Below are 8,587 nucleotides of genomic sequence, written 5' to 3' on the forward strand. Positions count from 1 at the left end.
TGAATAAATTTGGTTCATTTTAAACGAATTTGTTCTACGGATATAACGAACTAACTCCCTAGATATCTAGATATTTGTATAACGTTTGCATTCAAATAGACTATCAAGTAGCTATTAACGTAAGCTGAAATTAAGTATACGATACGAATGCGTTAAGTACTTAATAATTACGGATCAACGAAACCGATGAATAGCATGATGAACGTGAACTTTCTTAGTACCACATTTAAATAAAATTCTTATTTTCATTCGAACTATTTAAGAAACGTATTTGCTAATTGAAATATCGTCTCTATACTCGAATATATAACACTTCTAATTGACGAAGCCTTCTATGTTCGAAACAGACGTAAGGAGAGACTGTACGACGATAAGATTAACGCATTCGCGCACACGGAAGAGAGAAATAGGAAAATCGCGATCATTCTCGCTACTGTATTTTCGCTTAGACGAAATTACTGAGGGAGCGATTCGACAGTAGGCACGATACGCCAACCATCTGGCGTTTGACAAATTTGATTAGAAAGTTAAGCTTTATTCGAAGCACTAAACGAGTAAGAAACGTTCTAATACAATTCGACTAAGGCAATTGAGTAAGGGTGCTATTAAAAATAACGTTTGTATTTACTTTAAAATCGAGATTAAATCGATTCAATTTTATCTTGATTTTATAATACAAGATAATAATGATGAAAGAAAAAATAACATTCATCACGACCAAAGATTGTGTATTTTAATTTACGGAGTTTAGTGAATATGTGAACATATTTCAATATTATCAAAGAAATAAAAATATATTTCATAAAGTACAGTTTCACGAGTCCATTTACAATTTAATTTAACGCTATACAATTCTATAGAGCACTATACGAAACTGTACGACATTATACGATGTTATAGCTGTATAACACAGCTCTATTTTAATCTCGGTTCTTTTCTATTACTCATTTTCATACAATAACTTTGAAAGTAATTCAAGAAACATATTCCTTATGGTACGATAAAATGAATTTACGTATGCGTTTGTCACGAATTCAATCGGTATTTGTTTAACGTTGTTAAAAAACAAATTATAATTATGTACAGTTTAATTGCGATACGTCAAAGTTTTCTAATAAATTATTCGTCAACGAATTTGTCGAGAAAATGATACAACATATAAACACGTAGGATATTATATCGAACAATGAGTTTTAATCCGATTATGCTGTCTAGGTATACATAGTAATTGAGATGACAGTTAGCCTGTGCTCGTAATTCCGCTCCATTATCGAGTTTCGACGAATAAATCTCGATCTCGCGACGTGATTTCACGCTCGTACGCCGCAATTTATAGAATCGCAGAGAGGTTCCTACGTGACACAGAAAACGCATATCTAACGCATTCGCTTGGATGACTCGATAAGACATGATTCGTACGACGATATATCTATATATGTGGAAGAGAATGGTTTATATGAAACTATATTATTAATCTTTTAAAATCGAATAACAATCGAACGGATGTGTTGGTGTATAAAATGAAGTTTTAAAATTTTAATTTGTCTCTATGGTTGGAATCAAGTTTTGGACGATATGATGCTTTTAATACAAATATAATCATTATGAAAATATTGGTTTGAGGCATAATTAATCGCGCAAAAATAAATATCTTCATTTTATATCAGCGCTATCAGCAGTTCTGTATACATTATTTCATTATGTGTTTTTATATCATTTGTGTAATAATCTCGTAAGATTTTAATATTATACTTAATATTCCATTATAAGGACGATTTATTAAAATTTTTGTGCCGTTAATTATATACTAATTGGATATATCATGAAAAATATAAATTCTACTTTACATATAAAAGCTGTTTAGCTATTAAGGAATCAAAAAATAATGTCGCTCTCGGAAATGGATTCTATATTGTGTGAAATAACGAAATATACACATGTTTATATGCCCTTCCGTTAAAATAACGTATGCTTTGTGTTTCGCGACAAGATGCTCCCATAACTCCATTTCTATTATGAACCTGTCCAATTTTATCGATGGCACACTCCCACGAGTTTATATTACCACTTACAAAATTGTAAGAACCTACGTCATATATCAGCCGTCGTCCTGCTCTTGAATTCTTGATACTATCACGCATGAAGAAGCAGTAAAGCGACAATTTTGTTACGGTAACAAATTTGTTGCTCTCCGCACCAAAAAACGCTCACACTCTGTATAAAATTGCAAAGTTTTACGTTAAATTACATTAGTTAAACACTCATTAAGTTATAAAACATCTCTACATTTTTCGTGCTTCTGTAGATAAAAAATAAAAGAGTGATCGAATTATCTTGCTGTGAGGACTACAAACGGCTGGCAATCAATTATGCAGACATTACTTTATGCGACTATTTTTTTTTTGAAAGTATACTTTCGAGTAAATTCCTATGTAAAAAATATGACAATTAATTTTACTACAATTTTATGTAAAGTTATAAAAAGATTATATATTAGATAAAAATATTGATTTGTACAAAATTGGTTCAGCATTTAACAGTGTTAAATATAAAATTTCCAATTATTGAGGAATCCTAAAACTAGCTATTTATGCTTTAGTAAAGTCAAAAGAAATGTTACCACTGTGCCTCCGTTTTTTATCGTAACAACGTATCTTCTTCAAAAATTCGTACCATGTTACTCGGATTTATCGTACAGACATAAATAATGTTCATGGCAGAATCACAGTCGCAATTACTCTTCTTAGCGACCGAATCGTAACGACTTTTCTCTCGTAACGAGACATCCATTGGAGAACCGTTTATTGGAGCCGAAGTAACGAGAGATTTTACACTTCTTCTTCTTCTTTTTCTTCTTTTATCTTTCTTCAGTTTCTTCTATTTCCTCCAATTGCGATTTCTTCCTGCTCCTTCTTGTGCTCATTCTCTCGCTGACGAAACGACGACGTCTTTATATGTTGCTCACTGCTTTTCTATCGTGAGTTTTATCGATAGTGCCAAAGGTACTCGCTACGTAATGCTTGGAATACTTGGCCATAAGAAACAGAAAAGAAAATAAGGCAGCAGAAAAATAGAAAGAAAATAAAACTGTGCAACTCGAAATATTTTTGACAAAAGCAAATAGTGTTTCGCCTCAACGACAAATTTTGTAATAACGTCACCACTCAAAATAGTAAGAACTTCGAATATCACGATAGTGATATAGTCACGATATTTACTTTCTTTTTTTTTGTCGTCAGGCAAGTATCTACTTAAGTATGTCTGATATTTTGGGTTTATTTTTTTTCCATTTTCCCAATTACTTATCCAACAAAAATGTAAAACTGTAAGACTATTCATCACTTCAGATATTGTAGTGTTTCATGCCAATAACAAATCTAGTTACGTTTCTTCATCGATTTTGATGAACATGCTCCCATTTCAAATACAAGAGAGATTTTATTAAGTACGAATTTTATACTCGTCGTTACAGGTTAATAATGTAAATTAATATTTAAATATAATTAAAATGTAAAAGTGCTTTTATTGGGATCATCTAATAACAACAAAAAAGAACTTTAAATTGATTTGAAGGATTACCAAAGCAGTTTCACATCGAGGGATAGATTATCGAGTATAGATCATCGTTGGAATGGTCATGGTGAAATTTATTACTTGAATTTTTATATATTTTTACTTATTCTATACATTTCTATTGATTCTACACATTTCTACTTATTATAAGCATTATTATTTATGTGTAAGCATCCTTATATTTATAAATAATCCTTATATTATAGAGAAGGGTTAATGTAAGTACACAATTATATCATTCAGTTTTTCAATATTCTATACGATTTGTTTTGTTCTAGAATTAAATGGAGTAGTGGGGATACTCTGCCACCCGTAAAGTGATATAAGGCGGGCGTCTTTGACAGTGAGTCCAGTCATGCCACGAATTTTCACCATACACATATGAATCCGCGTGGTACGCACGCTCCGCAAGTAAAAGAGAAGGGTTAATGTAAATACATTAGTCGATCACTCATTCATTCAATAATCTATACGATTTCTATCGTTATAGAATGAAACGGAGTGGTGGGGATGGTTTGCCACTCGGAGGAGATATAAGGCGGCCGCCTTTGACAGTAGGTCCAGTCATGCCACGAATTTCCACCATACACAAATGAATCCGCGTGGTACGCACGCTCTGCAAGTAAAAGAGAAGGGTTAATGTAAATACATTAGTCGATCACTCATTCATTCAATAATCTATACGATTTCTATCGTTATAGAATGAAACGGGGTGGTGGGGATGGTCTGCCACTCGGAGGAGATATAAGGCGGCCGCCTTTGACAGCAGGTCCAGTCATGCCACGAATTTCCATCATACACATATGAATCCGCGTGGTACGCACGCTCTGCAAGTAAAAGAGAAGGGTTAATGTAAATACATTAGTCGATCACTCATTCATTCAATAATCTATACGATTTCTATCGTTATAGAATGAAACGGGGTGGTGGGGATGGTCTGCCACTCGGAGGAGATATAAGGCGGCCGCCTTTGACAGCAGGTCCAGTCATGCCACGAATTTCCATCATACACATATGAATCCGCGTGGTATGCACGCTCCGCAAGTAAAAGAGAAGGGTTAATGTAAATATATTAGTCGATCACTCATTCATTCAATAATCTATACGATTTCTATCGTTATAGAATGAAACGGAGTGGTGGGGATGGTCTGCCACTCGGAGGAGATATAAGGCGGCCGCCTTTGACAGTAGGTCCAGTCATGCCACGAATTTCCACCATACACATATGAATCCGCGTGGTACGCACGTTCCGCAAGTAAAAGAGAAGGGTTAATGTAAATACATTAGTCGATCACTTATTCATTCAATAATCTATACGATTTCTATCGTTTTAGAATTGAGTGGTGTGGTGGGGATACTCTGGCACGCGTGAAGTGATAAAAGGGGATGGACTTTGACAGTGGGTGCAGTCTTGCCACGAATTTCAACGAGTCCGCATCTCAATACTCGTAGTACACACGCCTCGTAAATAAAAGAGAAGAGTCAGTCCAATTGAAAATGTGCACATTGAGCTTAAACGAGGATACCAAGTTCTCTCTTTACGACGAATTACATAAAGGGAATATTCGTTTAGCTTATAGTTCAACACTTTTCATTTTCATTTTATCTTATAAATACAAACGGAATTAAATTTAGAATTTTATTTTTCATAAATAATGTTAACAAACACACACAGTTTCTTTTTTATGAAATGAAGCTATATTACCTAATTAGTATACATTTCTATTTATTGCTTTCATATCTATTAATTATATACATTTATATTAATCGTATACATTTTCATTAAATAAATATTATAAAATAAATTGACTGCATAATAAATACAAAATAACTTTTCTATTTAATATATATATATATATATATTTTTTGAAACGTATATCTGTATAGTAATTGAAACAATTATTTGTGATTAATTATTTTAGTCTCTTTTGGGTGGGACCCTTGGGAGGGGCCCTCGGGTGGGGCCATTGAGCGGGCTGCCGTTTCGGCATCTGTTAGTGCTCTCTTTCTCTTTATCTCTGCTTCTTTTGTTTTCCTTTTCTTCTTCTCTTCTTCTTTAACCGTTTTTCTGTATCTGGTTAAATGTTCGAAAGATGAATCATCGAGGGTGCGATCGTCGTAAAATTCATTTATTCATCTATTATACAATTCTATTTATCGTATACATTTCTATTTATTCTGTGCATTTCTATTCATTATAATATTTCGATTATATATATTTCTATTACATTATTCTTTTCTAGCAATTATATGTATTCTATTGTTTTCTTTTCTGTATATGTTTCTTTCATTTTTCATTACCCTTTTCCTGTTTCAGGTTAGATCATCGAGGGATCTACCATGGTGAAATTATATTTTTACAGGGATGTTATCGTCTACACTGGCTTGTTGTATATAATTTTAAATGTAATTTTTACATGTTTATCTTTTCTTGTTCTATTCTTTTTCTGTTTCAGATTAGGTGACCGTGGAACGGATCAACGAGGGACTTTTACACGGAAGTTAAAGGAACCTCTCTGCATGTAATATTTATTATATGCAGGGAGGGTATGTCTCCTTGCTTCCGTACGCGAATGTTAGGGAAAACACTCACGCGCGTGACGGCCGGCACGCGCTTGGGTGTTCGCGATCGCGAGATTTAGTCCTACCGAGGACTTCGTTTTGATTTGTGAAATCGAAACAGACACGACCGGTCGTGTCTCGAGATGTCTGAAGCCGACGGTGTGGACAGTGGAGCAATCTGTAAGCGGGGTTTTATACATCTCCAGTTTGCTGAGAAGCCCGAAGCTCCCGAAGCGGAAAGGCATCTCGGATCGCGGATTTTAGAGTAGAGTCCCCGTTAGTCCGTGGGTCCCCAAATGCAGCTACCTCCACGCGGTGGGACCTGGGTCGGTAGTACTTGATGTAAAAAGATTTTCGAAATCTATGTCTAAATTACATCTAAAATCTGTCACTGAATTATGTATATAATTATAAAACGCAAGTACTACCGGGCGAATGGCTGCATATTTTTATATTTTTCGAAAACCTTTCTGCTGTCTAATTTTAATGAGACGTTACGTAAATTACATTTTAAATTGTTAATTATATTTCCACAGATAAATAAATTGAACATAACAAGTTTCTAAATTAATTTTCTAACAGGACGCACAGAAAACTATTCTGTCGCCCTTACGTTCGCTGTCATTCTTATTTATGTTTATATAGTTTCGATAACAATATACTTTTATTAGTTATGTTAATTATATACTTTTATTAATTTTATACTATTATTAATTATTATAATAACACACTTTTATTTATTATATTAATTATTTTTATTAACTTGTATTATTTATTAGTCTCGGTTGGGACCCTTGCCGGCCTTTGGGCGGGCTACTATTTCAGTATCTTTGCAATGCTATTTTCCTTTTGTTCTAACGTTAACTTTTCTCTCTTTCTTTTTTCCTCCTCTTCTTCTATAACTGTTGTCAAAGTCACTTATAATACCGGACAAATGGTAGCATATTTCAATGTTTTTTCAATACCGAACAATTATTTTTCATTTTGGAATTAAATTGTGAATTGAGGATCATTTTCTTCGTGAGTCAACAAAAAATTCGGATCATTGACCGACTTTGCCAATTACTAGTTCAGTTTCGCTTCGAATTTCGACGAGTTCACATCGTAGATTTCGCAGTACGCATTCTCCGCAAGTAATAGAGAAGAGTTAATACATGTGCAATAATGGATCAATCATTCATTCAATAATCTACACGATTTGTATGGTTTCACAATCAAGTGGAGTGGTGGGGATACTCTGCCACTCGTGAAGAGATATAAGGAGGCCAATTTTGACAGTAGGTCTAGTCTTGTCACGAATTTCAACGAGTCCAATCTCAATCCTCGCAGTACGCATGCTCCAGAAGTAAGAGAGAAGAATTAATGTAAGTACATTAGTCGATTACCCTTTCTTCAATAATCTATACGATTTGTATCGTTTTAGAATCAAGTGGTGTGGTGGGGATACTCTGGCACGCGTGAAGTGATAAAAGGGGATGGACTTTGACAGTTGGTGCAGTCTTGCCACGAATTTCAACGAGTACAAATCACAATCCTCGCAGTACGCATGCTCCAGAAGTAATAGAGAAGAGTTAATGTAAGTACATTAGTCGATCACTCATTCCTCAATAATCTATACGATTTGTATCGTTTTAGAATCGAGTGGTGTGGTGGGGATACTCTGGCACGCGTGAAGTGATAAAAGGGGATGGACTTTGACAGTGGGTGCAGTCTTGCCACGAATTTCAACGAGTCCGCATCTCAATACTCGTAGTACACACGCCTCGTAAATAAAAGAGAAGAGTCAGTCCAATTGTAAATGTGCACATTGAGCTTAAACGAGGATACCAAGTTCTCTCTTTACGACGAATTACATAAAGGGAATATTCGTTTAGCTTATAGTTCAACACTTTTCATTTTCATTTTATCTTATAAATACAAACGGAATTAAATTTAGAATTTTATTTTTCATAAATAATGTTAACAAACACACACAGTTTCTTTTTTATGAAATGAAGCTATATTACCTAATTAGTATACATTTCTATTTATTGCTTTCATATCTATTAATTATATACATTTATATTAATCGTATACATTTTCATTAAATAAATATTATAAAATAAATTGACTGCATAATAAATACAAAATAACTTTTCTATTTAATATATATATATATATTTTTTGAAACGTATATCTGTATAGTAATTGAAACAATTATTTGTGATTAATTATTTTAGTCTCTTTTGGGTGGGACCCTTGGGAGGGGCCCTCGGGTGGGGCCATTGAGCGGGCTGCCGTTTCGGCATCTGTTAGTGCTCTCTTTCTCTTTATCTCTGCTTCTTTTGTTTTCCTTTTCTTCTTCTCTTCTTCTTTAACCGTTTTTCTGTATCTGGTTAAATGTTCGAAAGATGAATCATCGAGGGTGCGATCGTCGTAAAATTCATTTATTCATCTATTATACAATTCTATT

General features: G+C 34.0%; 1 long non-coding RNA gene across 1 annotated transcript; it reads left to right on the plus strand.

The window, feature by feature from the left end:
• Positions 1 to 6,442: 6,442 nt before the first annotated feature.
• On the plus strand, positions 6,443 to 8,232 carry LOC127066124 (uncharacterized). The gene is made up of 3 exons (XR_007782284.1): positions 6,443 to 7,499; positions 7,559 to 7,711; positions 7,771 to 8,232. It is a non-coding gene; the product is annotated as an uncharacterized LOC127066124 (long non-coding RNA).
• Positions 8,233 to 8,587: the final 355 nt, after the last annotated feature.

The sequence above is a fragment of the Vespula vulgaris genome, chromosome 9 (genome assembly GCF_905475345.1).
Source record: "Vespula vulgaris chromosome 9, iyVesVulg1.1, whole genome shotgun sequence".
NCBI classification, from domain to species: domain Eukaryota; kingdom Metazoa; phylum Arthropoda; class Insecta; order Hymenoptera; family Vespidae; genus Vespula; species Vespula vulgaris.